The sequence below is a fragment of the Podarcis gaigeae genome (genome assembly GCF_964106915.1).
Source record: "Podarcis gaigeae genome assembly, chromosome: 11".
In the NCBI taxonomy this organism is placed as follows: domain Eukaryota; kingdom Metazoa; phylum Chordata; class Lepidosauria; order Squamata; family Lacertidae; genus Podarcis; species Podarcis gaigeae.
In genome coordinates, this window is record NC_139687.1 from 38,204,831 (window position 1) to 38,213,114 (window position 8,284).

An 8,284-nucleotide genomic window follows, 5' to 3' on the forward strand; every position below is an offset into this window, starting at 1 on the left:
ATTTCAATTTGCATTGGCACCAATAAAATGCAAGAGGAGGAAAGAAGGTTTTTGGAAAGAGGAGAAAGAGCTAAACTTTCCCTCCTCATCTGCCACCATAGAGCTACAGTGGTACCTCAAATTAAGAACTTCATTCGTTCCGGAGGTCCATTCTTAACCTGAAACTTTTCTTAACCTGAGGTACCACTTTAGCTAATGTGGCCTCCCACTGCTGCCGCTGCATAATTTCTGTTCTTATCCTGAAGCAAAGTTCTTAACCTGAGGTACTATTTCTGGGTTAGAGGAGTCTGTAACCTGAAGCATCTGTAACTTGAAGCGTCGGTTACCCGAGGTACCACAGAAACTCCTTTAGCCTGCCCAATAAAATATTTGAGGAGGCTGCCCCCTCCAAGTTGATTGGCATTGCTATTCAAATGGTGTGCATGTGCTGCGTCTTGCCTTCCCATCTCTAGGCTTACCTGCCCCCCCCCCCATATTTTATTCAAGTTAGCACTGCCATGGCCCAAGGATGCTCAGACTCCCCCACAGATGTTATTTGTGTGTGTGCGCACCCACACATGGTCTCTTCAAGTGTAGACAAGGAGAGTGTGCTCCTCCTCTGTGGCATACCCTCCAACATTTCTCTGATGAAAACAGGGACGTCTCATTCCATAATCATAATTTTACTATTCATACCCCACACATCTTACTCGAACTGCTAGGTTGGCAGGAGCAGCGACCGAGCAACGGGAGCTCACCCTGACACGGGGATTCGAACTGCCAACCTTCCAATTGGCAAGCCCTAGGCTCTGTGGTTTAGACCACAACACCACCCACGTCCCTTCCCCCTCCATGTGCTATCCACCTATTCAAGTTAGTGCAATATGCATATGTAAGTCAACCAGTCATAAGCCCTTGTTCCTTAAAATTATAAGCTAGTCAGAGTCCTCCAGTGCATTAATTTTTGTAAAACAAAAAATCAATAGGGTTACTTCCCTACCCCACCCCCGGCGCACCAGTCACTGTGTAGCGCCTGCATTTAAAATTATTGCTCTCTCAAAGGGCTGGTCCACACAGCCAACCATTCATTGATTCATAGGGCTCTGTGCAAAGTAGAATATGCAGGGATCAACTCTGAGGCCTCCCCTGTGTAATGTTCCTTTTGTGGTGAATGGTTCACACATATAGGTGTACAGATTACTTAGCATATATGTGTCATTTGAAGTGTGACACATATACACAGAACTCACTCTCACTTCCATGTTCCACCATATAAACCTGGGACCTTCTCTTATACAGAGCAATAGGGCGATAGTTGACAGGGAAAAAATGCATGTAGTGGATGTTATTTTTTCCAGCAGCCCCATTTCCTATGCCTCAGAATCACATGAGTCACAATACTTCCTGAAGTCTGAGGAACAATGGATTCATGCCCATGCAACGTCTGCTAGCAGAGGAGTGACAGGCATGTCTTTCAGGTGCATACAGAGCTTGTAAATTAATTATTGCAGCGGTTGGAAAAAATCCACACGAATTAATTTACAATTAGTGCTTCCTGCAGGGACCAGCGCTCCTGTCAGTTTGGTACGCGGTCTCCCCTGCAGGCAGCCAACTGGCCCTGCGGATGAGAGGGGGAGTGTATCCTTTCAACAGGCAAAATGAATGCAGGCACTCCCAAGCAGGTCTGGCCAAGGAGCACACACGCATCTGCCAGAACATTATCTATCTACGCAGTCATTCCCACTCATCGCAAAAGCCAATATGCATGAAAATAATTAGACGCCCAAATGTTGCAACTGATTGGGTAGAGCAGAACCAGAGCCAATGGAAGTGCCCTTGGAGGGCTAGGGAAGGTGACAGCAAGTACCACTGCAGTTCGGTGTGAAAAGTTGCCAGAGTCCACCTAGTCACTTCTGATAGCTTGAGGAAAGACCTCCTATTAGAAGTAGCAAAGCCACTGCGCAGTATGGCACCTGGCCCTTTCCTGAGAGACTCTCTTCTCTTTGTTCCTCCACAGCTTTTCCAAAATTTATTATTACTTTTACAATTGCATACATAAATCAGTCTCCACCAGCTGTGTAACTTTACGGCATAATCAGTAGATCCACAGTAGCCATTGCACTGGTCTCGTGTCACCCATTATTATTTTTATAGAATATTTATTAAGGTTTTTAATAATAATACAATAAAGGTAAAAAGAAAAGAAAGAATAAAAAATAGTAACAAAAATAAAAAAGTAAAAATAATTAAAAAGAAAAAAAATTAAAACATGCAGATTTTCCATTTCTCATTTTCCTTTAACATGTTTCCCGGACCTCCTCATACCTCCCTTTTTTGTATTCTGATTCAAATTGTTAGTTCAGCAAATCCTTACCATTAAGTTTTAACCTGTTTCTAAGCCTGTTTCTCATATTCCCTTTCGTGTCACCCATTTTTGATGAACATAAAATAAAAGCCTCCCAGTTTTGTTGAAAAAATCTGGATCAATGGGGTTCTTCCTTCCCATAAATGTTGATACATTTTGCATATTTTAAAGTACAGTTATACATTTTCTTGTTTTGTCTTTTTATAAAACAGTTTTTGTTTTTTTACAGTCAAGTGGTGTGTATATTTTATGAAATAAACAGACTAGTAGTTTTACTCCTCAGCGTAATATTCCAAAACTTCCTCAGCCACTGATCAAATAACAAACACACCACATACAGACAAAAGTGCCTTTTGTTTTATAGCACCTCCAGTTTCATAGGCAGCTTGGAGACATCCCTAATAATCTTCCTGGCATGTAATACAATCTATGTGTCATTTTAGTGGAGTTTTCTTTCAGGGTCATACGAATCACACACCTGGTCCATCTCTTTTCTGGTACATTTAAATTACACTTTGTGAGGGGACTGGGCAGATGCTGAATAGTTTAAACAGGTGAGGTGCTGGAGTTGCTCATATCCAATTCTCTTCAGGCCTCTGGGCTCACCCCCACCTACCCACGCCACACCGTGTGAGTCACTGCTAATGCTCACAAATGTTTACCATTCAGGCTTGTATTCTGCTGGTTCCCCAACACCATGTTTCACATTCCTTCTAGTCACCCATGTTGTGGAAGGACTGCCCCCACCACTTAAGCCAGAGGTCAGCAAACTTTTTCAGCCGTGGGCCAGTCCACTGTCCCTCAGACCTTGTGGGGGGCCGGACTATGTTTTGGGCGGGAGAAAATGAACGAATTCCTATGCCCCACAAATAACCCAGAGATGCATTTTAAATAAAAGCACACATTCTACTCATGTAAAAACACCAGGCAGGCCCGACAAATAACCTAGAGATGCATTTTAAATAAAAGGACACAGTCTACTCATGTAAAAACATGCTGATTCCTGGACCGTCCGCGGGCCGGATTTAGAAGGCGATTGGGCTGGATCGAGCCCCCGGGCCTTAGTTTGCCTACCCATGACTTAAGCCCACAAGTGCATCATTCAGATGTTTTCACTGGATTATCTATCCAGTCTCCTCCTCACTGGATTCAGTTACCAACTCAGGTTTTACCCCTCAGATTTGCATCGCCTCAGTGTGCTCAAAATGTGACACATGCTTGTTTCAGTAAACTGAAGCCGTTATGTGACAATGGTTTGCCCTTCAAGGTGGATACAGTGGTACCTTGGGTTACATATGCTTCAGGTTACAGACTCCGCTAACCCCGAAATAGTGCTTCAGGTTAAGAACTTTGCTTCAGGATGAGAACAGAAAACATGCTCCGGTGGCGCGGTAGCAGCAGGAGGCCCCATTAGCTAAAGCAGTGTTTTTCAACCACTGTTCCGCGGCACACTAGTGTGCCGCAAGATGTTGCCTGGTGTGCCGTGGGGAAAATTGAAAAATTCAAAAGATTTAAAAATAAAGTATTTTATAATTTGTCATATTTCTGTTTACTTACTATTTCATAATAAAGTAATTATAAAATACTTTCTTTGTGTTTGATTCCTATGCAAGAGAATTACTTTATATATAGTCAATATAGGCACAGAGTTATTTTTTTTAACATTTTCACGTGTGCCTCGTGATTTTTTTTCATGAAACAAGTGTGCCTTTGCCCAAAAAAGGTTGAAAAACACTGAGCTAAAGTGGTGCTTCAGGTTAAGAACAGTTTCAGGTTAAGAATGGACTTCTGGAACGAATTACGGTAAGTACGTAACCCGAGGAACCACTGTATTGGGTCTCTTGTGGACTAAGGGGCAGTTGTTGTTGTTTTAACTTCACTTCTTTTAAATGCAGAATGAAAATGTACAGTTTCATGGAAGCCCTGGACTAAGTCAATGGAACCCCAGTAGCTCCCTAGTACCATGGCAATACTCATTATTAGATAATATAAAAAATATAACTAGCATTACAGACACTCTGTTAAGACCATGTTCATGGAAGACAATCTTACTTGGCCACGAGTGATCGCCAAAGAAGAAGTGTGTGCGTGTTTAGTGCACCTCAGAAGCAACTGTAAATCCATGCTTTGACAACAAATAATGAACTATCGGCCGTTTGTCCTCCTTGGGCTGGGTGTGCTCAAGGCAGTTGTACAGAAATTCATTAAACAATAAGAGGTCCAAAGATACTCTGCCCACTGCTTTTCATCCATAAACCCACCTTCTCCTTGTCTTGCCTTTACTGTTCACATAAGATATGTAACCTTCCAGGCAAGAAGCTAACCAGAGAAAAGGATAGGCCAACCAAGACAGAACCAGAAGAAAGGCAGGACAATAATGGAAAAAATAAGATGGAGAAAGAAAAGGAAGATGGAGGCAGCAGGAAGGGGGCGGGGTCTTAGCCTGACCATTTCAAAAGTTACATCCAGCACTGTGTATTTTAAAATGCATTTGCAAACTTATTTTTCATTCTTTATATATTAAAAAAACCCCTGCCAGTTACAAAGTACCACAAGGGTCTCAGTAATGAGCTTGAAAGGAAATACCATTTATCACAGGATATGTAGGAGGCCAGAAATCAAATCATCCTACGTGCTACAACCACCTTGACTGCCTCCGCTGCTGCTCCTGTTTTGAAAGAGGATTTTAATTTTCAGCTTATATGGGTCAGAGCCTGCATTGAACCCAGTGCCCAGCTTTCTATTAACCATAACATCCATGGGAGAAATGGACAGATTTAATAGATATTTACATTTGGACACGTGTTAAGAAGTGGTTGCACTTAGCGTGAAATCATGTGAAATGGTTCACTCGGTAGGTGCACAAACTCCCATGCACTCTGCATCCGGTGGGTGGGGTGCAGATCCATAGAACCATAGAGTTGGAAGGAACCACAAGGGTCATCTAGTCCAACCCCCTGCAATGCAGGAATCTTTTGCCCAGCGTGGAACTTGAACCCACAACCCTGAAATTCAGAGTCCCATGTTCTACTGACTGAGCTACAGTATGTGTACACATGACATTAACCACAATCTACATCTATCCTGTCATTTTTTAATGGATTTCTACATTTCAATGCATTCCTCCCCACCCCCCCAACAAACCAGTTTTGATCCAAATCTAATTCCTCTCTAAAAACAATGGGTAGAATGGACATCTCTAGCATAACCCAAGTGGCTTGATGTCTTGACCGCTTGCTACTCCAGGAGGTGGAATAGCCTGTAAAGTTTCCAGGGCTCCAGTTCGCTCCCACTGACCACTTTGGAAAACATATCAGTTACTTTTTACACATACTCTGGCCATGGTTACCCATGCTGTAGTAACCCCTCATTTAGACTACTGAAATTTGCTTGATGTGGGCATGCCCTTGAAGACTCTTCAGAGACTGCAGCACAGAGCACTGATGGGCCTGTCTGCACAGAAGTATGTCATACTAGTCCTTAAGGGTCCACAATTGCCAAGCCCATTCAGGGGCTATAGTTTAGATATAAATAATTTTGAGACCATCTTCGCTATGAGTCCCGGAAGACCTACTCCCTGCCTTGCAGACCTTTTCCCACCTGTCCTGGGAAGGCAAAGCCCTGACTCCAGCTACAAAAGCTGAGGTTGTTGACCGGACTCAACCTCGGGTGGTTTTGGGGGGGGCAGGTGTTGGGGGGTAAGTTGTTGCTGTTGGGTTGTTATATCTTTATTTTAGATCTTCTTGTGATTTTTGAGGAAATTGTTGGGTTGTGTATTTTTAAATGTTTTGTTTTATAACTACTTCTGTTATGTTGTAGTTATGTATATATATTTTTTTAAGGTCGTAAGCTTCCTTGAGCATGGTTTTTGAACTGTGGAAATGTGGCATACAAAGAAAATTATGTATGTATGTATGTATGTATAAAAACTCTAAATATCTCATGACCTGATTACCTGAAGGAGCACCTCCTCCCATACTGTCATGCCTGAACAGTGAGATCAGCTGGAGAAGCCCTTCTGGCAATACCATCTTTGAATGAGATCAGAGGGGCCTTCTCAGCAGTGGCTTTCTGGCTTAGGAACACCCTCCTCCCTGAGGTTAGGCTGGCATCAACCTTATCCATCTTTCGGTGCCAGCTGAATGCCTTTCTTTTCTGCCAGGCACGTGAAGCCTATGCTGAGACAGGTGTGAGAGATGCTGACGGTTTCATCTTCTGACTATGCTTTGCTTGTCTTGCTGTGTTGTTGCTACCCAACTCTGAGAAATGTTGTATAAATAAAGTAAATATAGAAATGCAAGGGCAAAGATGCTCTTGGGGAAGAGCTAAAGCTCCAGGATAGAGCATCTACCTTGCAAGCAGAAGGTCCCTGGTTCAATCCTGGGCAGAACTGTTAGGTTGTGGGTGAACATATCAGATGACACAGCGATTCTTCAAACAGCTCTTGCTTATTCACAGGCCAGAACTGAACTGAACTGAAGGGTTCAGCCAGCCTGCTTATATAGAGCTCCACTACAACGCAACTGTAACACTTTCTGTAACTATCCAATCACTGAACATCACTTTCAATTCCTTATTTGCATATGTGGACCTGAGTGAAAACTATCTACAGTATCCCCCTCCTGGCCCAGGGTGAGAACTTCAGTACATAACAAGAACCACTGCCAGTCAGTGCCGAAAGTAGCAGGCTAGATAGACCAATGGTCTGACTCCATATAATGGGATTTGCTCTGTAAGTCAAAAACCACACAAAAACAATAAAGTTTTGCTTCTGTAGCTTCCAGCTCACACAGAAATATTACTATACAGAAAGTATTATTACTTTCTGGTGACTTCAGAGGGCTTTATCTGTGTTACTCATCCATACTCTTGTAACGTCTCTGGGCTTTTATGTGGGGCTGCCCTGGTTGACTATTTGGAGACAGCAACACAGAATATCAATGGGCCTTCCTGCACAGGACCATGGGACACCAGCTCTTAAGGAGAGTGTTTGTTTGTTTGTTTGTTTGTTTGTGTGTTACATCAAAGTGTTCCCCTCCCAAGGCATGCCAATGTGCTGAGATAATGGCTTGAGATATCAGGAAGTGAATTTGTTCTTAGACCAAAAATACAAATAAGAAGTCAAAATACATTCTCCTGCAGAAGGGGAATGGCAACTGATCAGGTCTGGGGATAATGGCTGGCTACCATCTGGGGAGTGAATGGCTCATAACTAGGGCTCCAATTGCATCGTCAAATAGTTGGAGGAAAACTGTTATGAAGGCCAGAGGAACACGCTAGATTGCTAGAGCTGTCCTAGTTAAAACTGGAGGGAAGTATCCAATATCTTTTTGGGGTAAGACATGAACCAACTGCAAGGATATACTGCATATTTCAGTCCTTGGATCAACAACGGAAGCCTGCCAAGCATCAGATTATATATTCCACAGCTGAAGTGTTTGTATAACTTTTCAGTGGCTACCATTTAAAGAAAGAAAACGATGGGTCTTTTTTTAAAAAAGAAGGGGGAAAAGAACACATATTCCCCGAACTTGACATGTTCATAATGTACCGCCAGCAATCATTTTGTACTTGGAAGGCAAAGTTACTGCTATCTTCTCTGAGCCCCAAGTGCATGCAAACAAGTACAGACTAGCGCTTTTGTGTTGTATAATCCAGGCATTTCATCACATTCATTTTGGCTGGTCTGCAATCAAGTTTCTTTTTTCATTTAACTCTCCAAGTACAGAGGAATTGTTTCAGAATGTGAAGCACAGGCTCTGTAGTTCTCTCTGCAAAATATGAAACATCTAAATAAATAGGAGCATCATTGAGAGGTTTGGAGTGGCTGCTGTACAATTCAATATACAACTGATTCCTTTCACCAAAGGGGAGAGCAGATATAAGTTCAGCAGACGGGTTATAGTGTTCATTTTTTTAAAATCTAGCAGGTAATGAACA